At 36.6% G+C, this 25424-nt stretch overlaps 1 protein-coding gene across 1 annotated transcript in view; it reads left to right on the top strand.

Moving 5' to 3' along the window:
* The window catches only part of PROSER3 (proline and serine rich 3), a 1217796-nt gene that overhangs the window by 97877 nt on the left and 1094495 nt on the right, over positions 1-25424 (top strand). The window lies entirely within an intron of this gene.

The following is a 25424-nucleotide window of genomic DNA, read 5'->3' on the forward strand; positions in this document are numbered from 1 at the left end:
AGCTTTCCTGGCTTGAACTCCCTAACACTTTAGCTCTAAATCAACAACTTTTAGCTCACCAAATACTGTACCAACCTGACAAAACTCCAGCCTTACAAGATCTGATCATCCTCTACTCCAGTAACTGAGAACTTAGATCCACTAGCAAGGCACTAATCGCATTCTCCAAAAAGCCATTACAGCTCTGGTAACTCCCTGTATTCTAGCAACATTGCCAAGACTTGGAACTCCCTACCACTACAAATCAGGGTGCAACCTAATAAAGCCATCTTCAAAAAACAGCTTATTTCCCACCTAAACAACTCCTGGACATGCAACTGCCTAGCACCTGGCTGACATATTTCAACTCCTTTTCCCTACCCACTGTTCAACCTCTTTAAAACTCCCACAGATGCACTATATATTATGACACGTTACTTATCAACTCACTGTCGCCTACTCCCCACTGCCCCATCTATACCCACCAACTCTCCCCTAGACTAAGTTGAAAAGCTTTCCCTTAACATGTCAATGTACCTCGTATGAACTTGTCTGTATTCTCCTCCTTTTTTAGTTTTTCCTTTCTTATCTTCAGTACATCTTCAAGGTTATCTCCACTAAACAAACTGTATGAACAACAATCAAATGTTACTACCTGCTATACTTTTAATTGTATGTCTAAACCACTATGCTTATGTAAATATCTTATGCAATCATATGTTATTATCTGCTATATTTTTATAACTGAATGTGTAAATATCTTATGTATAGTATGTTAGCAATTGTTCTGGAGCTTTTCTCCCCGGGCCTCCTCTGAAAATGGACATACTTGCACAAGAAAAACTGTCATAAGCTTCAAAGAAAAATGTGTGTACATTAGTGCAACAGATTTATGAAAAACATCATGTACACCAGGAAACCTTGGGCCGTTTGAAAAAAGAAGCAACTGAGGAAGTGCGAAAATGTAAAGAACTAAATCTAGAGATTTTTGAAAGGTATAAAAAAGAAATATGGACATGGAAAGAGAGAGATCTGATATGCTGCAATATTTATGCAAAGGAAAAAGACAAATTAATCAATACAAAAAAGCAGCCCCAAAGATATTTGAAGAGAAATACAGGCCAAGGCATCCAGATATGGAACATTTCACAATACAAAAAATAAGATCCCAACGAGGGAACATAGAACAGAAGACTAGTAAAGTGGAAGTTAACAAAATAGAAGCTGAAGTTATGGCATACCTACCAAGTGAAGAAAGTCTTAGACCGGTTATATCACAGTATGATGGAACAACATGTCCCCCAAGTAAGGAGAAGCAAGAGACATTTGAAAAGAAATATGGACATGGGAAAGAAAGTGTGTTACTATGGTACAATATTTATGCAAAGGAGTAAGCAAAAGTAATCTGTACAAAAAGAGCAGTGCCAGAAATATTTGAAGAGAAATGCAGGCAAAGACCCGGATATGGAAAATTTTACAATACAAAAAATAAGAAAACGGAGGAAAAGTAGAGAAAAAGGGTTAATAATGGAGAAGTTAAAGAAACTGAAACTGAGGTTATGGATTACTTGCGAAGTGAAGGATTTAGTGTAGAAAATCTAACTATGATAAAATCACAGCAGGATAGAACAATGGATCCCGAAATTAAGGAGAAACCAAGTGGGAAACATCTAATCAGTTTCCATATGAAGATATTTTGGAGCCTTCCATAGGAAACCAAGTACAAAAGTTCAGTTTGAGTTGCGTGTTGAGGGAAGAAACAGAAAACTATGGCAGCTCTGACACAGTTAATGTTGTAGTGTGATAAGCCAGTGAGTTCCCATATGAAACAGCCACAGATGACACAGGATGAAAATGAAGAGAATGTGGCACAGGAAGATGCTCTGGAACTTTCTATAGAATGCCTGTAGGAAATTAAGAACAAAGAATGTGCCCTCAGTTTAGAAGAAAATTATCTTAGAGAAGAGTTGCTTGATTTTAATAGAGATGGACATGCATATTAAGATCAATGAAAGAAATAGACTACAGAAAGCAATAAAACCCAAAAAGTTGGTCTTTGGTGCAGGCTGGAGAAGTTGTTTGACCGCAACTGAGCTACAAAATATAAGTATTTTTTGATTATTTTAACAGATTACTGTTTTTATAATTTAATATATATAAAGCACTTTGTCTATTCAGAATCTTCAGAAATCTTTTTCTGTTTAAAAACTTTCATAGCTTCTTGTCTTAGGCTATTGTATAAACTGAAACATTTACTCTGTGTAATTATCTCTTGGCTAGTGGGGCTGGTTCTTTTGTGTTCTTGTAAAAAAAAGTTGTGTTTCTGGTCTTTGGTGCAGGCTGGAGAAGTTGTTTGACAAACTGAGCTACAAAATATAAGTATTTTTGATTATTTTAACAGATTACTGTTTTATAATTTAATATATATAAAGCACTTTGTCTATTCAGAATCTTCAGAAATCTTTTCTGTTTAAAAACTTTCATAGCTTCTTGTCTTAGGCTATTGTATAAACTGAAACATTTACTCTGTGTAATTATCTCTTGGCTAGTGCGGGCTGGTTCTTTTGTGTTCTTGTAAAAAGTTGTGTTTCTGGTCTTTGGTGCAGGCTGGAGAAGTTGTTTGACCGCAACTGAGCTACAAAATATAAGTATTTTTTATTATTTTAACAGATTACTGTTTTATAATTTAATATATATAAAGCACTTTGTCTATTCAGAATCTTCAGAAATCTTTTCTGTTTAAAAACTTTCATAGCTTCTTGTCTTAGGCTATTGTATAAACTGAAACATTTACTCTGTGTAATTATCTCTTGGCTAGTGGGGCTGGTTCTTTTGTGTTCTTGTAAAAAAGTTGTGTTTCTGGTCTTTGGTGCAGGCTGGAGAAGTTGTTTGACCGCAACTGAGCTACAAAATATAAGTATTTTGATTATTTTAACAGATTACTGTTTTATAATTTAATATATATAAAGCACTTTGTCTATTCAGAATCTTCAGAAATCTTTTTCTGTTTAAAACTTTCATAACTTCTTGTCTTAGGCTATAGTATAAACTGAAACATTTACTCTGTGTAATTATCTCTTGGCTAGTGGGGCTGGTTCTTTTGTGTTCTTGTAAAAAAAGTTGTGTTTCTGGTCTTTGGTGCAGGCTGGAGAAGTTGTTTGACCAACTGAGCTACAAAATATAAGTATTTTTGATTATTTTAACAGATTACTGTTTTTATAATTTAATATATATAAAGCACTTTGTCTATTCAGAATCTTCAGAAATCTTTTTCTTTTTAAAAACTTTCATAGCTTGTTGTCTTAGGCTATTGTATAAACTGAAACATTTACTCTGTGTAATTATCTCTTGGCTAGTGGGGCTGGTTCTTTTGTGTTCTTGTAAAAAAAAAGTTGTCTTTCTGGTCTTTGGTGCAGGCTGGAGAAGTTGTTTGACCGCAACTGAACTACAAAATATAAGTATTTTTTGATTATTTTAACAGATTACTGTTTTATAATTTAATATATATAAAGCACTTTGTCTATTCAGAATCTTCAGAAATCTTTTTCTGTTTAAAACTTTCATAGCTTCTTGTCTTGGGCTATTGTATAAACTGAAACATTTACTCTGTGTAATTATCTCTTGGCTAGTGGGGGCTGGTTCTTTTGTGTTCTTGTAAACAAAAAGTTCTGGTTCTGGTCTTTGGTGCAGGCTGGAGAAGTTGTTTGACAACTGAGCTACAAAATATAAGTATTTTTTGATTATTTTAACAGATTACTGTTTTTATAATTTAATATATATAAAGCACTTTGTCTATTCAGAATCTTCAGAAATCTTTTTCTGTTTAAAAACTGTCATAGCTTCTTGTCTTAGGCTATTGTATAAACTGAAACATTTACTCTGTGTAATTATCTCTTGGCTAGTGGGGGCTGGTTCTTTTGTGTTCTTGTAAAACAAAGTTGTGTTTCTGGTCTTTGGTGCAGGCAGGAGAAGTTGTTAACTGAGCTACAAAATATAAGTATTTTTTGATTATTTTAACAGATTACTGTTTTTATAATTTAATATATATAAAGCACTTTGTCTATTCAGAATCTTCAGAAATCTTTTTCTGTTTAAAAACTTTCATAGCTTCTTGTCTTAGGCTATTGTATAAACTGAAACATTTACTCTGTGTAATTATCTCTTGGCTAGTGGGGGCTGGTTCTTTTGTGTTCTTGTAAAAAAAAAGTTGTGTTTCTGGTCTTTGGTGCAGGCTGGAGAAGTTGTTTGACATAACTGAGCTACAAAATATAAGTATTTTTGATTATTTTAACAGATTACTGTTTTATAATTTAATATATATAAAGCACTTTGTCTATTCAGAATCTTCAGAAATCTTTTTCTGTTTAAAAACTTTCATAGCTTCTTGTCTTAGGCTATTTTAACATAGTTTCAGTTTATACAATAGACCGCAACTGAGCTACAAAGTATTTTTTGATTATTTTAACAGATTACTGTTTTTATAATTTAATATATATAAAGCACTTTGTCTATTCAGAATCTTCAGAAATCTTTTTCTGTTTAAAAACTTTCATAGCTTCTTGTCTTAGGCTATTGTATAAACTGAAACATTTACTCTGTGTAATTATCTCTTGGCTAGTGGGGGCTGGTTCTTTTGTGTTCTTGTAAAAAAAAAAGTTGTGTTTCTGGTCTTTGGTGCAGGCTGGAGAAGTTGTTTGACCGCAACTGAGCTACAAAATATAAGTATTTTGATTATTTTAACAGATTACTGTTTTTATAATTTAATATATATAAAGCACTTTGTCTATTCAGAATCTTCAGAAATCATTTTCTGTTTAAAAACTTTCATAGCTTCTTGTCTTAGGCTATTTTAACATAGTTTCAGTTTATACAATAGACCTAACTGAGCTACAAAATATAAGTATTTTTGATTATTTTAACAGATTACTGTTTTATAATTTAATATATATAAAGCACTTTGTCTATTCAGAATCTTCAGAAATCTTTTTCTGTTTAAAAACTTTCATAGCTTCTTGTCTTAGGCTATTTTAACATAGTTTCAGTTTATACAATAGACCGCAACTGAGCTACAAAATATAAGTATTTTTTGATTATTTTAACAGATTACTGTTTTTATAATTTAATATATATAAAGAACTTTGTCTATTCAGAATCTTCAGAAATCTTTTTCTGTTTAAAAACTTTCATAGCTTCTTGTCTTAGGCTATTGTATAAACTGAAACATTTACTCTGTGTAATTATCTCTTGGCTAGTGGGGCTGGTTCTTTTGTGTTGTTGTAAAAAAAAGTTGTGTTTCTGGTCTTTGGTGCAGGCTGGAGAAGTTGTTTGACCGCAACTGAGCTACAAAATATAAGTATTTTTCGATTATTTTAACAGATTACTGTTTTTATAATTTAATATATATACAGAGCTTTGTCTATTCAGAATCTTCAGAAATCTTTTTCTGTTTAAAAATTTCATAGCTTCTTGTCTTAGGCTATTGTATAAACTGAAACATTTACTCTGTGTAATTATCTCTTGGCTAGTGGAGCTGGTTCTTTTGTGTTCTTGTAAAAAAAAAGTTGTGTTTCTGGTCTTTGGTGCAGGCTGGAGAAGTTGTTTGACCGCAACTGAGCTACAAAATATAAGTATTTTTTGATTATTTTAACAGATTACTGTTTTTATAATTTAATATATATAAAGCACTTTGTCTATTCAGAATCTTCAGAAATCTTTTTCTGTTTAAAAACTTTCATAGCTTCTTGTCTTAGGCTATTTTAACATAGTTTCAGTTTATACAATAGACCGCAACTGAGCTACAAAGTATTTTTTGATTATTTTAACAGATTACTGTTTTTATAATTTAATATATATAAAGCACTTTGTCTATTCAGAATCTTCAGAAATCTTTTCTGTTTAAAACTTTCATAGCTTCTTGTCTTAGGCTATTGTATAAACTGAAACATTTACTCTGTGTAATTATCTCTTGGCTAGTGGGGGCTGGTTCTTTTGTGTTCTTGTAAAAAAAAGTTGTGTTTCTGGTCTTTGGTGCAGGCTGGAGAAGTTGTTTGACCAAGAACTGAGCTACAAAATATAAGTATTTTTGATTATTTTAACAGATTACTGTTTTTATAATTTAATATATATAAAGCACTTTGTCTATTCAGAATCTTCAGAAATCTTTTTCTGTTTAAAAACTTTCATAGCTTCTTGTCTTAGGCTATTTTAACATAGTTTCAGTTTATACAATAGACCGCAACTGAGCTACAAAGTATTTTTTGATTATTTTAACAGATTACTGTTTTTATAATTTAATATATATAAAGCACTTTGTCTATTCAGAATCTTCAGAAATCTTTTTCTGTTTAAAAACTTTCATAGCTTCTTGTCTTAGGCTATTTTGTCCCACCCTCCCTCCCTGTTGGTGTCTTGCTCTTATACTTGGTGGCTTTGCAGTTGCCTACTGTGACACACCTCCCAGTCTAGTGTCATTAGCTCATTCTTCTTAATACAGAGAGAACATTTGATAAGGCCTTCTGTTCCTCCTTTTACCTTTTCAAAAGTAAAACAAAACTTTTTTTCTTCTTCGCCTGAACCTTCTTGTGTTCTGACTGTCCTTCTCAAACATATTGGAAATATACAGTATATTTCAGAGCATTTGTTATAACTGTATTTGCTATAACTGATTTAAGTATTTTTTCTGGCTTTTGAATATTTACTGCTTAGCGACTGCATCTTAGCCTGTTTATACAGCTCTGCATTCTATTTAAACTGTTTTGTGTTGATTAACTGTTTTGCACTCTTAAAAGTTATTTGTTGCTTAATTTTACCTGTAGGCTAACACACTCAAGTGTGCTAGCCACTTAAAAGCATTTATAGCATTTACTGTCTGTTTTTTCCTTGTCTCTGTAAAAAATCTCTTGTTTTCCCACCTTACTGAACTAGAGTAGTCCAGTTTCAGAGTTGCTGATCCCTGGGCTTTGTTTTTAGTTCCTGTTACTGATCCATTGCCTTATTAGGAAGGAGGGAAGTTTCTTTGCTTACCAGTGGGAGTGGGAAGCACTGAGCAGCCTTTTGTCCGAATTGGTGAAGTTTCAGCCAGAAACTAGTAGTCTATTGGTCGTTTGGGCCAATTCCTAGCTCCTTTCAGCCCCTGCTATAAAACACGCTAAACACGTGTTTTCCAGCTTGTACCAACTCTGCACAGATCCTCGTGGTGGCCTGCAGAGTGATCCAAGCAGCAGAGAGCTAAAAGAGTGACTTTCTACCAGATATAAGTATTTTTGTGGCTTTCCCACTGTTATTAAGCTAGCGACTGCATTTCACCTGTTTTACTGCTACTTTAAGTGATTTCTGCATTTTACACTGTTTATTGCACTTTAAGTTACTAATTGTTGCAAATTGTTTCTGTAGGCCACACACTAAAGATTTACAGCATTTATAGCATTTACTGTCTGTTTTTTCCTTATCTCTGTAATAAAACAAAAAATCTCTTGTTTTCCCACTTTACTGAACTAGAGTAGTCCAGTTTCAGAGTTGCTGATCCCTGGGCTTTGTTTTTAGTTCCTGTTACTGATCCATTGCCTTATTAGGAAGGAGGGAAGTTTCTTTGCTTACCAGTGGGAGTGGGAAGCACTGAGCTGCCTTTTGTCCGATTTGGTGAAGTTTCAGCCAGAAACTAGTAGTCCATTGGTCGCTTTTGGGCCAATTCCTAGCTCCCTTCAGCCCCTGCTATAAAACACGCTAAACTGTACTGCTGATCTAACCAGCATATCCTATAACTGAAAAGTTCATCTCTACTTGATTCCCAAGTAGACTATTCTCTATCTGTAAAGCCTAGCACTTACTCCTACAGTACTTGCACCTTGATAAAGCACTCTTATTATAGATAGTACCCCACCAGCCCAAAACCCACTTCCCCCGGAGTCCTTTGAAAGTTCTTTATCTACTACTTCTAGTATGTCGAGGGATCAGTTGCTAGTGTCCTCTCCAGCTCAACTGGTGAACCTGGGAATATTGAGGCAATGTTACAATTGCCTCATGTACACAGACAATCCTCTCCTTCTCCCACAAAACACAAATACATGCGAGAGATGCAACTATACGGCCAAACTGGAGGCTGAGCTCTCTCAACATAGGACTGGCAAGACCAGACCAGACAGGAGGAGAAGGCAACCACACACAATACATACCCAGTCACACATGGTACCATCACAACTTCAAATCATACACATACTCACACAAAGACATACTCGGAGGCTCTGGTCAAAAATTTACCAAAACAGCAGAGGCCACCAAAGCAGACACCCAAACAACTACCACCTCACGACCCAACACATGCAACACATAGACCACACAGTCAGAGTGTCAAACAGTCACAGCCCTTAAGGCCAAACAAAATGCCAGACACACTTGTCATTGGTGATTCCATAGTCAGACACACTGACGTCCCGCTCACCAGACTGAGTAAGGAGAAGGTCACAGTAAGCTGCCTGTCGGGCGCTAGAATCCGCCACATAATGCAAGCACTCAGGTCTCTCAACAGCAGGTACAAGTACGACTCAGTCATTGTCCACGCTGGTGTCAACGACCTGAGACGCACCTCCTTGGACTACATGAAAAGGGACGCCGAGGAGCTCTCTGATTATGTAGCCCAGGCAGGTATGACCCTGACCTTGAGCAGTATCCTACCTTCACCTAGAATGATGCCACAATACAGTGATAAGATGATCAGCTTTAATAATTGGCTTAAATTCTGGTGTCATTCAAAGGGGATCCAATGTCTGTCTGCCTGGGATGACATGCTGGACAAGCCACGCTGCTTCAAGGGACGGCTTGCACCTGTCACCCTGGGCTTCCGGATATTGGCAAAGGCTCTTGCCACCCCATAGTGCCTTTTTAGGCAAGGCTCAAATTCTAAACCTACCACCCTAGAACACCAAAAGGAAAAACTAAGGGTAATGCTGCTCAATGCCAGAAGTCTCAATCTCAAGATGCAAGGCCCTTCTCAATATGGAGAACATCGATGTCTGTGCTGTGACAGAAACCTGGTTCAAGGCTCCTGAGAGCACCCCAGCACTAACAGGTTTCACCTCATATCATACGTTCGGCCCCAAAATCCGGACAACACCAAGAAAGGAGGGGTGTCCATATTCATAAAGGACACCCACACCTCAAGGTTGGTGGCAACGACGATGCATCGGAGACCATCCAGGTGCAATTAACCATAGGCAAGACTGCTCTGCAATTTGTAGCATGTTACAGGCCACCCTCTCAAACTCAGGAACCTCACATGGCCTTCCTGAAAACATTGGAGGGATAAATGTATCTCCAAACACCATCATACTAGGTGACTTCAACTACCCTAATATAGACTGGGAACACTACTCAAGCCCGAACACTCTAACCCAAAGATTCCTGGAGTTCATAAACTCAAATGCCATGGAACAACTAGTCACCATCCCCACAAGAGGTGAAAACATACTTGATCTCATCATCACGAACATGGGATCAAAATGTTCAACACCGGAAGTATACCCCTCACTGGTGAGATCAGATCATAAACTAATCTCGCTGGAGGTCCTCATCCGCCCCACCTGAAACAAAAAGACCACAGTGAAAAACTTCTCAAAAGCCGATTTCACACTTCTAAAAACTAGTGTGGTCTCCTTTAAGGCCCCTGAGCCAGTGGTAAACATTACTCAAACCGCTGAATCACTTACAAATGCCTTCTACCAGCACCTACAGGACTGCATGGATCAGGCAATCCCAAACAAAACTAAGACTCTCTGTACCAAAGGCAAGCGTCCAGTCTGGTGGACCCCAGCCATAAACAAGCTCTACAACAAAAGGAGGAAGCTACTACAAGATAGAGCAAAATCCTTGAAAGGTAAGACACCTTTGATCATTATAAGTAAAAACTAAGAGCTCTCATAAAATCATCCAAGGCAAATTTTGAGAGAAAAATTGCCAAGGACTCTAAAGACAATCATAAGGCCTTCTTTAGCTATGTTAGAAACCTAGGAGGAAACTCCCAGATATGCTCAGAATTAGTTCAAAATGATGTGAAAATTACTGAACCTACACACATTGCTAACATACTGGCTGACAGGTTCAGTGCAAACTTCTCCCCCTCCCCAAAAGGAGAGATATCTATTCCAGAGGATTGTAGCCCCCAAACATCTCCAACGCCCAGGTGAGAACTGCCCTCACTAAGGCAAAACACAGCATCCATGGGACCGGATGGTGTCCCCGGCTGTGTGCTTCATGAACTCAACGAGGAATTAAACCCACAGTTAGGACAGCTGTTTAATCTTAGCCTCACCTCAGGATAGGAGTGGCGACTGTGGTCCCACTTCATAAGGGCGGTGCCTCCACAGACCCTGGAAATTACCGCCCCATTAGCTTGACAAGCCTTATCTGCAAAGCCATGGAGAGGATCATAATGGAACTCATAAATAAAGACATAGGAACTTGCAGACTTTGGATCCAACCCAGTTTGGCTTTGTCAAAGGCAGATCCTGCCTCTTAAACTTGGTTGACTTTTTCGAGACAGTCACCAAGGCCATTGATGAGGGAAAGGCAGTCCATACAGCCTACCTCGACCTGGCAAAGGCCTTGACACAATACCCCACTCAGGTATCATCGAAAAACTCATCAGCTTGAATGTAAACCCATACATCACAAGATGGGTTGCAAACTGGCTGACAGAACCCACAGGGTCAGAGTTGCTGGAGCCATGTCAGACTCAAAGCCTGTCACATTTGGTGTCCCACAGGGCTCAGTCCTGGGTCCACTCTTGTTCGGCATCTACTTTTCTGAAGTACAAGCAAACACAGGAGGGTTATGGCTGACAAAGTTTGCAGATGACTGCAAACTGGGCCATAGTCGAAAACACATCTGACACAGATATCCTCCAGAAGGGCCTCACAGAAACGGATAACTGGTGCCAGAGCCATGGCCTGAAGTTAAATGCCAAAAATGCATAGTCATACCCTTGGGAAAAACAAGGTTACCCCTAGCTACCATATAGGTGACAATCCACTGAGCACAGAAAAAGTCATCAGGGATCTGGGGACCCAAGTTGACAGTAGTCTTCGTTTGACACTCATGTTGCTAAAGTAGTTAGGAAAACCTTCTATATCGCTCACCTGATCATGAAGGGATTCACATCTAGATCAAGGGAGGTCATCGTCCCCCTTGTACTCATCACTCATTAGACCTATGATTGAGTACAATGCCCGTTCGAATGTATCTGACCAGACACCTGATGCAGCTTGAAAGGCCCCAAAAGTTCCTCACCAAAAGGATAAAGGGTCTCAAAAATATGTCTTATGCTGCCCGACTGAAAGAACTCCAGCTTTATTCAGTCTCATACCGCTTGCTCAGAGGTGACCTGTGCCTGACATATAAGGCCATGTCAAACCCAGATTTGATGAATATGCTTCACCTCAAAAATCTAGATCCCTCAGAACCACAAGGGCGGAGACTTAAACCTTGACACGGTTATAAATAGAACGTGCTGGAGGGACAGATTCATCACCCAGAGACTCCCTATGCTGTGGAACAAAATCCCGGTACATGTGAGACAGAGCACCTCGCTGGCCTTGTTCAAGAGGAATCTTGACCAATGGATGGGAGATCGCAGATATACCCCAGGGATTACTTCAGTGTCACTGCTTGACAGAGGCACAGAAAAATGATAGGCATAGTTTTTATTCAAACTAAAGGGGTGGCGAAAGCCACATAACTATGGGCTAGGCTTATAAATGCCCTTGGGCAGATAGCCTAGTATGAACCTATGAACCTATGAACCTAAGTCTGATAAAACAAATGAACACAGTAATTAGGACTGTTCATTGAAATTAATGCAATATAACAGAAGTAAATAGGGTATATTACTGTGCAGCTAAATTAATAACAGTTATTCTTGCCACAAAACCTCAGGGCAGTAAGGGAAAGAAAGAGGAGAAATCAAATGCCATCATAAAGTAAAGTATTGATTAGAGAAAACTATAAAGCAATTAAGACTAGAAGTGTCAATGTTAGAAGTGTATAGAAGGGGGAACAGATCAACAAAAATGCTCAGAAAGATAAACATGATAAAAGCAATGCACATTGTCAGACCAGATCAGGATCTATCGTGTACTATCTCAAGTAATAAACTAAAAATATTAGCACATGCAAAAAAAAACCTTAGATGATATGCAGATAAATATAAAGGAAAAGTACAAAATGAGCAATATTTTGATGACCCCAAAAAAGTTTTATAGAGAATTGGGAAACAAGGTAAAAGGAATTGAAACACCACCAAAAAAAGAAGAAATAGATACATTTTGTAGAAATATTTGTGAAGATCCTGTGGAACATAACAAAGATGCTGAATGGTTAGAAGAAGTAAAAGAAAGAATAAGAAGGCCAAAATGAATAGGATATGAAATGGGATGAAGTAAAGGCCAGAGAGATTGAAACAAAGTTAAGAAAAACTCCTAACTAGAAAACCCGAGGCCCTGATGATGTAGTACCTAACATTTGGCTAAACGATCTAACATATTTACATGAAGATTTAGCCATGAGTAAGAACTATTTATATGCTCGTCCTGAACAGATACCAATCTGGTTAATAACAGGAAAAACAATACTACTTGAGTGAACCTGCACTCTATCCTAAAAACTGCAGACCAGTAAATTGCCTTCCAACAATGTATAAACTATACACTGAAATTGATGTCAACAGAGTTTATAGTCATTTAGAAGAAAACTCAGTCATGGCAATAGAACAAAAGGGTAATGAAAGTCATAGGGAACAAAGGCTCATTTGTTAAATAAAGTTATAATGGAGAATTTTAAAAAGGGGAAGAATCTAAGTATGGCATGAATAGACTACAAAAAAGCATTTGACAGTATCCCACATTCTTTAATAAGAGTACTTAAAAATGTACGAGCTACACCCTACACTGATGGATTAAATTGCCACAACCATGAAACAGTGGCAAACCACTTTGCAGTTAAACCGTGATATAGAACACATTATTATTCTAGGGATAAAATTTCAAAGGGAGATATTCCAGGGAGAATCTTTGTCACCACTGCTCTTTTGTCTTGCCCTTAGCCCATTAAGCTGTCCACTTAACAAATTAGGTCATGGCTACAGTTTGGCCCCCTGAAAACAACAAAGTTTAAAGATTTCTCTTCTTTATGTGGATGATTTAAACCTGTATAGTTAATCAGATGAGGAAGTGAAAGCACAACTGCAAGTGGTCAAAACTTTTTCAGTTGATATAAGAATGTCATTTGTTCTTGATAAATGTGTAAAAGCAATATTTAAAGCAGGAAAGCTGTAGCACCAAGAAATCATAAGCCTGGGACAGAATTGTGATATAAAAGAACTTGAGCAAGAGGAAGCATATAAATACATGGGAATTGATGAAAGATCAACAATAAAACATGAACAAATGCAAATAAAACTTAGTAAGGAATATTTTAGAAGACTAAAATTACTTAAAACAGCTCTGACTTCTAGGAAGAAAGTCCAAGCTATAAACCAATTTGCTCTTCCTGTCTAACAGTTTTGGAGTGACTGACTGGCCCCAAACAGTGTTGGATCGGTTGGACAGAAAAACAAGAAGGATGCTTCATGCTTATCAAATGATTTATAAAAATCGGTGTGTACCAAAACTATATATTCCCTGTTCTGAAGGAGGTATGGGCCACCTCGAAATTGATTATATGTATAGATCTGCACATGTAGGACTGCATACATATTTGCTGACCTCAAAAGACCCAAATGTTAGTGACAGTTGTAGAACATGAGGAGAATAAGTCTAAGATGACTTCCCTGCTCTGTTTAGCAGAAACATATAAGTGTCAAGCGGGAATGGAAATCAAACCAGAAGTAGATAAAGATCAGGCAGCAACTGAATGAACCAGTAAAAAAAAAAAAAACTAAAGAAAGAATATAAGGTGAAGGATCAGATGAGAAGACAAGAAAAGTGGAAAATGCATAAGTATAGTTGCAAGTATAGAAACCTCCTGAAACAGCCTCATTTGAATCGGAATCGACCACAGGAATGGTTAAGAAGAGAATTTAAACCAAAAGATGAAAGGTAAATATTGGCGGCCCGAGATAGTGGTCTACGTATATCTTGATTTACAAAGTGCATTGAATATGTGGGAGAAATAGAAAACAGAATTGGAAGCAGTTGTACACTTTGTTGCTGGTTGTGATCTCCTAATGGCAGAAGGAATGCATACTAAAAGGCATAATAATGTGGCAAGACTTTGCAGTGGGGTTATGCAAACATAACAATACTGAAGTAGCTGAAAAACATTGGAAACATGAGCCACAAAGCATTATAGAAAATGATAAAGTTTATATAGCATGGGATCATCCATTACCAACAGTTCAAAAAATAGATGCGAGAAAACCAGTATTGTAGTCCATGAAAAGAAGACAAAAGTAGCATTAATCATTGAAATTGCTACACCCACTGACTTAAGTGTCTTACGTACAGAGAGACACAAAGTTATCAAACACCAGGATTTACGTGCAAAAATTATTTGAATGTGGAAGGATACCCAGACAGATCCAGTAGTAGTAGTAGGAACAACGGGTCTTCTTAAAAAAAAAAAAAGAATTTACAATCATGCCTAGATATGTTATCGATGCATGTAACTCTCTATGAATTGCAGAAGGGAGTCATTACTGGGCACATTACGGGTGCTGCGAAGAGCCCTTGTGTCTAACATCAAAGTACTATTTTCGTGAACTTTAATCATACTTTGACTTAGGAATGAGGCCCGTTCCTGTCATGGTATTAGAAACCCAAAAGACTTGGAGAAATTAAAAAACTGGAAACTGTATGAGACTTTTAATAATAAACATTTGTAGTTAGAAAAAACAAATACTTTGGTGCTGAAAGAAATTCTTATATCAAGTAATCTAGACATAGCAGTTATCACTGAAGCATGTCAAAACAAAACAGATGAAACTTCTGCATTTGAGAGTTTTACATAATATAGGAGTAATATGGACTGCAGGGGGGATTTAATCGTTTTAGTAAGAGAAGATTTACAATTACAAGATGGTAATGAGTTTGGTAACAAAGACAATATTAATGATTTATTTTCTGGTGATTATTACTATCAGGAAATGCTGGTCCTAAGAGTAGGAATTTATAATTCTCCAGAATCAAAAGTAACTGAGTTTGATAATGTAATAAATTGCATTTTATGAATGCATGCATAGAGTGGGATGATAGCTTGATGTTTACTTCATTACACACCATCTCAGAGTCCTGACCAGGAAATAGCATATTAAGTATACCTGGACACTTAATAGTAGAATTGCCATTTATTGACTCCTTTGCAAGAATTTGACTATTTAGTTCTATTAGCTATGCTGAATATATCACTGTTAAAGTAAGGGAAACTTGATGGAACTTATTACATTGGCAAGACCATGAAAAAGCTTTACAGTATTTAAAATACATTGATTAGATTACTGTTTTAAAAACAGAGATACAAATAGTGCATGGAAATATTTGTAAAATATGATATACAAATTCAAATATATAATTACTAACAAATTCAAATATATAATTACTAATGACTAAAACTAGAGTAAAACATTTCACATCATATGATGGAATGACTTATTAAATCAGGGCTAGGAACACAGATTGTAATTAATGAAGAACGGGTATCAATAGATTACTCGAAACACTACAGACAAAAAATTTCAGAAGTGTGAAAAGACACCAGTAGCTATAAAAAGAGAGGCTGATATCATGAAACACAATAGGATTTTTTTAATACACTTGAAAGGAATTTGAGACACAGTTTAATATTGGCTTGAAAACCGAGATTGGTAAATTAAGACAGTAGTAATACTGTTAATATATACTCTGATACATTTGTTAAACTTTATGTGAATAACAGCCTAGTAAAAACAATTTCATAGATAATGAATGATATACATCTACCATAAATGTTTTTGAAGTTATTACTTTACTGGAAAAACTTGATCATAAAGGCTTGAAAACACTTTGGGATGTACTAGTGCAACTGTTAAGATTAATTTTCAAAGTAGCTATTGTTAAGCCAGTGTTTTAGTTGAACGAGACTCACAAGAACACAAATAATTATAGTCCTATTAGTCTTCTGTCCATTTCAGAAAAAATAATGGAATCTGAAGTATTAAATATGGTAAGAGGTGATTTATGTAGGAAAGGATATACTAACATCAGCATGTCTACATTAAAGGATACTCAAAAAACAGTTCTTTTATTACAGCTATTGAAAGCAACATCATGGTGGGTGTAATATTTATTGACTTTAGTTCAGCATTTTACAGGGTGGACTACTGGCTGTTGGTAGATAAGTTAATTGGTCAGTGACTTACTGATGGGCTCTGGCAAGTAGCGACGAGAGACTATGTAGGAGAGGAAATGGGCTATGGGTAAGGTACATCTCCGAGGTTTGTCTTGAGGCCATACCTCTTCAGCATTTATATGCATAATATCCAGATGTCTTTGTTCATATTTACTGTTGCTACACAGATGACTTATATTAATTAGTTTGCAAAATTACTTGTGATCTTGGGGAATGAAAGTATCATAAGACCAAACATATGCGTTTTGGTAAACAAATAAAAAAGTGCTAGTAAGGTTAGTATTAAAGAAGGGATACTAAAAACATTACTGTCCTTAAACATTTAGAGGTCTGAGTGGAGAGCAAATTAAATTATGACTACCAGGATGACCAATTCATTAGCGAATGCTTTACAGTTAGTGGAGAGATAAGGAAAATCTTAAAATCTATAAATGTTAAATTGCTAAAAACAGTTAATGTAACTAATGAGCCCAAAATCAACTAAATGCAGGGAGTTGTGGTATCCTGTTACAAGGACCAAATATGAAATTTCAAGACAAATTACAGTGCAAATTTACCAAATTAATGAATGGACAAGATACTGTACATTGTCATATAAAGACAGATTAAGAAAGTGTGACTTGTTTTCCTTATGTTGTAGACAACAAAGAGGGTTGGCTAATACAGGTATTTAAAATATTTAAGAACTCCTTTTTGAATGGTTTAAAGAAGAGAGAGTAGCCCAGTTTATTTAATTTAATGCATGCTTATCACAAGAAAAACAAATAAAAAATGGTTTACAGAAAGGGTAATTGATAAATAATAATACCTTACCGAAAAAGTGTAAAACTGTAGCATCCTTTAAAGCTGTTTGAGGTATTTTTTTTACAGAACCCATTGATGTGTTTTCTAGATGGGCTAAAATGGCATAAACCTATGGCTGCATGTGAGTGTGTTGTAGTATTAATATTCTTTTTCCCTGTACTACTGTGATCACAAATTTGTGTAGTACAACTATTTCAAAGAATAAACATTTAAACAAAAAGTATTAATACATGTCAAAAACTGAATACAGTAGTAAACTATATATATATATCTGCTTTATAAGAGTTGGCGCTCCTTTTTTGGCACCACCCAGTACAGGCTTCCACCCTTAACAGAAAAGGGAGTGGTATGCCTCATATCATAATAATCTGATGATAATGTGCTTGCTGCATTATTGCAAACCTTGCCTGAAACCTCTTGGTTCTTTCTAATATATAATTTCTTTTGTGTCCATGTTAGTAACATGATTGCCTTAAGTAAAGAAAATCTTAAAATGATGCTTTTTCCTATTCCTACATTTCCTTCCATACTTTATTGAAGATGCAATAGTAGAGCTGCTTTAAACAGCTTGCAACAGTTAAAAAGTTTGTTGCATGGATTTTGCATTTTTTTTGTTTTTTCATTCCCTCCAATGGAGCCCTAGATGTTTGTACTCTTAACTCTCAATGATTGCATCTTGAGCTTTTGGACAAATCAGGTTATAGCCTTGCATTTCAAATGTTCACATCTGAACAGCCATAAGGGTTAGTAAAGAAATGCAAATGGTAAGCCTTTCAGAGCAAGCAGATCTTTACAGTGGTAGTGTTCATTAGATTTTAGGGCTTAAACTGAATGTTGTGAATCATAATGAACACAGTAAATATTATTTTTTAAACAACTTACAATATCTTAATAACTAACCAAGCTACACTCCTACTGTGTTTTGTTCATCCACCTGAGAGTTTTCGTGTGAGGCTATACAGTTCTTTCTATGTTACTTGGTTGGTGAGATATTTAGAAACATATCAAAATTATTACAATATAAGCTAATGGTATATGAAATATATATATATATATATATATATATATATATATATATATATATATATATATATATATATATATTTCTTAAGCAGCACTAAATGGATCAAATGTCACTGGAGTTGTGGTGAGCATCATGCAAGCTTTAAGATGAAATCTTTCAGTAGCTTGTACATATCATCATGGTTTTGAAATTATTAATGCAAATTTGAACAGGCTATATTAGATGCTAAACCTGGAGGCGTTGAGCAAGCAGTAATGCCTTATAGAGTATGCGTTAATATGTAGTTAACGCCTACCCAGGGTGTTATGAGGCCTTAACGGCACAGGCGGAGTATTTCTACACCCCTAGAATAGTGTTAATTACACATTAACACACACCTTGGAGGGCATTATTGCTCTTAGAGAATGGGCTCTCTGTAAAAATGTTGTGTTTTACTTACTTTTATTTATTACTATATTTTTGATGTAAAATAGTTCCTCCGCCTAATGTTTCAAACTTGCTGTAGTATATGTTAATGGTGTTGGAGGAAGCATTTTATATCCAAAATATAACACTTTAAAAACAGATATTTACTTTATTTTTTGGTACCTTACTCCTAAATCGTTTGTTTCGTTGGCAGCCATTGGAGATTGAAGTTACTAAATAATGACATACATCTGAGTTTCAGACTTTTATTTCCTTCAGAAAATTCTTGCTTACACAAATCCTTTACTTAAGCAACTTTGTAATTTTATAAGAGCCATAATTAAAATCTGTTTCTATTTTAGAGTCTTTGATTCCCCCCTTTATTTTAGGCTTTATCCAGATTTCTTCAGCTGAAAGGTCCCGAGGTATGCAAACCTCCTTACTGCTGCTGCTGTCACTAGTCATCTCATTCACTCACTGTCTCTGTCACACACATGCGCACACCTCTGCTTCAGAAAATGCATGCTAATGGAAACCCTGTTATTCTAGCAGCTAGCCAAGGTTATAAGAGCAGTATTTAAAATCCGTCCCTATTTTTGGTCCTTTGTTCCCCCGTTATTTGTATCTCTGTCCAGATTTCTAGTGCCTAAGAGGTTAAGAGGTATGATTGAGAGGTACTGAAATCTCTTAACTGATACTACTGCTGCCAGGGGAAAGCTCAGTCACTTTCCCTCTCTCTGTCACACTTGTGTGTGTGTGTGTGTATGTGTATATGTATATATATATATATATATATATATATATATATATATATACACACACACACACACACACACTCACTCTCTCTCCTGCTCTCGTGCACGCATTCAGTCTCTCACACACACACACACACACACACACACACACACACACACACACGCACAACTTTTTTCCTGTTTCATTTATTTTTTTTACATGTGCTAAATAGCAAAATCACTGATTAACAAGTGTAAAATAGCTCAGTCGATCTCTCTCTCTCTCTCTCATTCACGCATACATTCATACACACACTTTTTTTATTTCATTTTTTTTTTTTTTTATTTTACACTCACTAAATGGCTAAAATGCTGCTTAATGAGTATAAAATAATGGCGGCCATTAGTTTTTTTTTTTCTGTCCGTGCTCCACTGCAGCTTGATATGCTGTTGTGAAGCAGCGGACTCGTTTTTTAGTGGGCATTACTTAGGTCCATAGGTAGGTACTAGGCTATCGGCCCTGGGGCCTATAGAAGCCCAGCCAAAAAGGTACCCTGGCTTCTGCCACCCAAGAAAATTATTTTCCTGTGCCACTGTCGAGCAGAGCCACAGAGGTGATCCCCGGGGTGAATTTCCTATTTCCCATCCAATCATCAAGATTTTTCTTGAAGAGTGCTAATGAGGAGCTTTGTTTGATATAGATAGGTAGTTTATTCCAGAATATGGGAAGTCTCTGGGACGGGAATCTATCCCTCCGGCATGTTCTGTTTATTGTGGTAACAAGGTTTAGGTCCCTAGAGCGTGTAGCTCTGAGGGATTTTGATTTCTTTAAGAGGAGCATGTCCAACAGCTCTGGGTTTGACATAGCTTTGTATGTTAGGCAAAGATCACCTCTGAGTAGGCGATATGTGACGGAGTAAAGCTGGAGTTTTTTGAGACGGTTCATGAGGGCATCTGTTTGAGGCCGGTAAACCTCTTTGTGAGGTATTTCTGCGGCCTTTCCAGTTGTTTTAGATGTCTTGTGAGGTACATACCAAAAGGGGCATTGTACTCTATAATGGGTCTAATGAGTGATGAGTAGAGGAAACAATGACCTCTTTTTTTCTGGATGAGAAACCTTTTGTGATGAGGTGTGCCATGTAGAAGGATTTCCTGACTACTGTGACGATGTGATTATCAAAGGAGAGACTACTGTCCACCTGTGTCCCAAGGTCTCTTATCACACTTTTGGTGTTAAGTATACTACCGCCTTTGTTGTAGTTCATGGGTACTGAGTTTTTACCAAAGGGGATGACAATGCACTTTTTGCATTGAGCTTGAGGCCATGGCTTTGACACCAGGCATCTGTCTCAGTGAGGCCCTTTTGTAGGATGTCCACATCGTTAGGAGTTTCGATTATGGCTCCTAATTTGCAGTCATCTGCAAGCTTCGTTAGCCAAAGACCTTCTGTGTTAGCCTGTACTTCAGAGAAGTAGATACCAAACAGGAGAGGACCCAGGACTGAACCCTGTGGTACTCCACTTGTCACTGGTCTGAAGTCGGATTTGGAGTCGGCTACTTTCACAGTGTGGGTTCTGTCAGTGAGCCAGTTGGCAACTCTTCTTGTGACATAGGGATTTATACCTAGTTTAGTGAGTTTATCTATAATTCCAGAGTGGGGGATGGTGTCGAAAGCCTTGGAAAGATCTAGATAGGCTGTGTGAACCACCTTACCCTTGTCTATGGCTTTGGTGACTGCTTCAAAGACGTCTATCAGGTTTAGGAGACATGATCTGCCTTTTACAAACCCGTACTGGGTGGAGTCCAGAGTTTGGAGATTACCAATGTCTTTGTTTATAAGTTCCATGATGATACGTTCCATGGCCTTGCATACCAGGCTTATCAGGCTAATGAGGCAGTAGTTCCCGGGGTCCATGGTGGCTCCCCCCTTGTGGAGTGGGAATACCATCACTGTGCGCCATTCAGTAGGCACAAAGCCTGAGGTAAGGCTATGATTGAACATGGTACTTAAGTGGGGTGCCAGTTCATGTAGAACGCAGCCTGGGATGTTGTCTGGTCCTATGGATGCTGTGTTCTTGGCTTTGGAGAGTGTGGTTTTTACCTGTGCAGCCGTGATTACAGGAACTTTGTATTCTTCCATTATAGAATTGGGCTCTTTAGGGGGTGAGAGGGGGGGTAAAGTTAGCAATGAACCTATCTTGTACATTAATACCCTGCTGGAGCACATTCATTCTCCAGTCAGGGTGCTTATGTACAGTTTGCCCATTCTCTAATATACTGAATTGAGTTGTTGCTTTCCTTGTGTACTGATTTTACCAGAATTGATTATTCTGATTACTCTACCAATGGTGAAAAGGTAAGTCTTGAGTGTATGGCTTTTTTAAGATAACTGAATAAATTATTGCCACATATTTGAACGTGCTGTAATTTAGCTAGTGTTTACACAGGGTTAATCAGCTTATTTTGTATGCTCTTAAGGTAGGCCATTGACATTTTTAGCTTATGTGAGGTTAATTTTTTTGACATTTTTCTTTAATGTAGACATACAAATTCCTTCAGATTTATGTTCTTTCTTTGATTCATATGAGGATTTCTTTAAAATCAGCAGGTGTATATTTTACTGGGCCTCTGGTTTAGGTGTTAAAATGGAGTTTGCCACCTCAGTGACATACCAGAAGTCCACCAGCAAATATTTTTTAGACATATTTTTAAATGATTGACCCTTATTTAATTTATATTGCTTTATTGTAATGTTATATGTCGTTCTCAGTATTATTTCTACACTCCCTTAGTTTACCTACATGGTTAATTTCATTTAAGAATGAAACTGATTCTTTCATTTTTGATTTTCACAAGTTAAAGCACAAGTGCCACATTGTCTAAGCTTAAAACAGGGCAGCACTGAATCATACAAAATAGTTTGATATAACCAGAGAGGTATTATCAGAATGGAGTAGAAAATACAAACCAATATTAGGTACAGGATTGCTGGAAAAAGACATGAAAGTGGACCTTTTCAATTGCTCTCCACAAATAAAATTTGAACAGGCCATGGTCTTGGAATAGAACTGTTGCAGTAATGAGATTAAACATATAGCGGGGGGACGACTTGAATGTATTTAAGGCTGACCCTGTGATTTTCAATCTTTTTGGCAGGCACCACGTTTTACATACCAAATAGCACATAATTTCAAAAGCATCTTTGAAATGTAATCAAATTCCACACCTAGAATGGATAGGCAGAAAGGTGGTGCCTTGAAGTGTGGTTTCTGTAACTACTGTTCATTTATTTTAGAAGTGGACTCTTTCATTTTAAATAACTTGGCTATAACCAAGGTACACTTTTCAAAGATGCAACTGTCAAACCAAAAGTGTATTTTATTTAGCCAAATGCTCAAACTGTCCTGGCATTCATTCTGTGTTAGTAGAACTGACAGAATGTTGAGTAAACAAATTTAGTGTGCACTTGTATGACATTAGGAATAAAAACAAAAAGAATTTGTTATAGAGACACTCATTATTTTGCACTAAATTTAACAGATTTTTATTTGGGGTTTTGGAAATAATTACACTTAACCCTTGGGGGGGGGGGTTGGTAAACCAGGCTTGACCACAAAGAATTCTTGTGGCAGCTTAGGTTAAATGCCAGTAGTGCACCAGGTTTAAATGAATTTGTGTCTATTCATCTCTTGTTGAAACTGAATGCAATGAAAATATAAACTTTAGAGGGAGTTTCAACTTGTTTTCATGTAACTGTAATTAGTTTTGATAAGCTTTTTTAATACTGCATTTATGCTTTGATTATTGGTATGGGCACATTAAGATTCTATTATATTTAATTAGGTGATTAGTAGACCTTACTGACTTTTTATTAGGAGCTGTTTGCATATAAAGTCTTGGTTTGGTGTTAAGTTTTTATTCTGATAAAGTCCCTTTACAGGACGAAAGCGCTTAATAAAATTCTTTACTGTTTTTGGAGTTGAGCGTCTGCAGCTTCCGACATGATCCTTGATTATTTGGCTCTTTTTTTAACATTACAGTCATTGTTTTTTGTGTGTTGGTTTATTTTATGACTTTGTAATATGCCTCGCTATTCTGTCATCAAAACTGGATGTTGTTTCATTTTAGACTTCCATTCCAGTGCATGACTTTTCTGCTTTCTTTATTCTGTTTTCTGCCCAAATCATGTTGCAATTTACATATAAACTAACACAGGGTTCTGCTGGCTAAAGCAGTTTCTGACCCTGTTAGGTGGTGCAGAAAAAAATTGGTTATACTGTGTTTAAGTCAAAGTGCAAGTTTCCATTTCATCATATTTAAACATTAATATAAAAGTAGGATGTGGTTTAGCATAAGTTGAACAAGCTTTATCCTGGTTTTAATGCCCACTGTTTGAATGGCAATCCTGCATTGTCACTGCTGAAAAGAGCTACTTGATCCAAGTGAGATTATCTGGTTAAGCATATGAATAATAATCAAAAATACAAGAGGACTGCATTTAAGTACATTAATAGTAAAGTTAAACCAGTATGTATCAGTACTGTAACAGCATATTGACTCCTGTCTATAGCGGAGTACGTTTTTATGACCTCAACATGATAGCACTAATGGAAGACTGCATTTCCTTGAGGCTCTTTCAAGTAAGAGTGCTTATGGTTTGTTGATGATCAGCAGTGAATGCACAATAGTACAGCGCTTTATATAAACCAAGTTCATGTTTTGTACCGTAGGTTTAACTAATTCAGAATGGCTATATCACTGAAGCTAGTAAAAATACAGTAGGCGGATTCATTAACACTTGCACTAAGTGTGCACCATTCTGAGTGAGTAAAGAACACAAGTATAACTCCTTTATTCTTCCTCCTAATTTTAGTTTTCCTACTGATCTTCTTGCAACCTAAAATATCAAGGGGGGATTTGTAAAGGTCACCACAATGTGTAGGCTATGTCTGTACTTAGTCTAATCCTTCTGAGTGAATAGACAGCGCAAAAATGCTGTAAGGATGTTCTTGAATACAGATTGTGTACCCTTAGTGTAGGCATTCATGAATCCGACACAGTGATTTTTTTTTGGCTGCTGGGGAAGTACTAACTCATAAATGCACCTGCATTTCATAAAGCAAAACCAAAAAGAACTGTAGATACACCACCAAAGGCTGCCTGCTCACAAAGATTCCAAAGGAAAAAGAAAAAAGTGGGTACTGTCAAAGGAAAAAAGAAAAATAATAATAAAGCAAATTGATGTTTACTTCAGTGGAGAGAAAGGGAGCACCCTGATATAAGAATTACTGATGATATACCAATTGTGGGGCACTATTCTACATCGAAAGGAATAGAGACTTGTTTTAATTTACAAAGCCGTCCAAACTTACAGGATTTCAGTTTCATTTACTAAAACTGCCACAGGCAGAAGTCCACTTTTATGTCTCTTTCACTCACTTTTCTTCAACTCTTCAACAGTAGTTTTGTAGCAATAACCACTTCCTGGGCACAGAAGCACTATTCAGCCGATGTGCTGTTGAGTTATACCTTCCTGCTCTTGGCAACGCGCATTTAAACAGTTCTATACCCAGTATGGGAGCAGCACAGTTGTTTTTTTTTTTCCCTTTAGTTTACATCCAGAGACAGTACACAGTTTCAGAGTTCCTGTTGTGAATGTAAGCTGCATCTTTTGGCAGGGTTGTACTCTGCTTCTTAAAAATTGCTGTAGTGACTGCCCATGCAACCAAATTCCTGTGTCGGAGTAACATATTACAGAAAAATGATTGTGTATATCAACAGATCCTAGAAATGTTTGTATGCCTTTGCATGTTTGTGTTTAGAAGTATTTAAGTACTTCTATGTAAATGCTGAAGTACTGCTACTCTGTGGTATGTGTATGTCAACTGTATTTGAAGAAGCTGATATCCATGTTTGAACTGTAGCGTACACAGCAATACATTGGATCAGAAATTTGTTATCCCCCTGATTATATTAAAGTTTCACTGTCCCTTAAGCTTATTGTATAAGAATGTAAAAATACTGAAATGCATGTTGAAAATATCTCTGTCAGCGTATCATACCATGAATACATATCCATGTCAGGATTGAAGTGGGACTTTTGAATT

Source organism: Protopterus annectens, chromosome 8.part0, assembly GCF_019279795.1.
Source record: "Protopterus annectens isolate FY-2018-M chromosome 8.part0, PAN1.0, whole genome shotgun sequence".
NCBI classification, from domain to species: Eukaryota; Metazoa; Chordata; order Ceratodontiformes; family Protopteridae; genus Protopterus; species Protopterus annectens.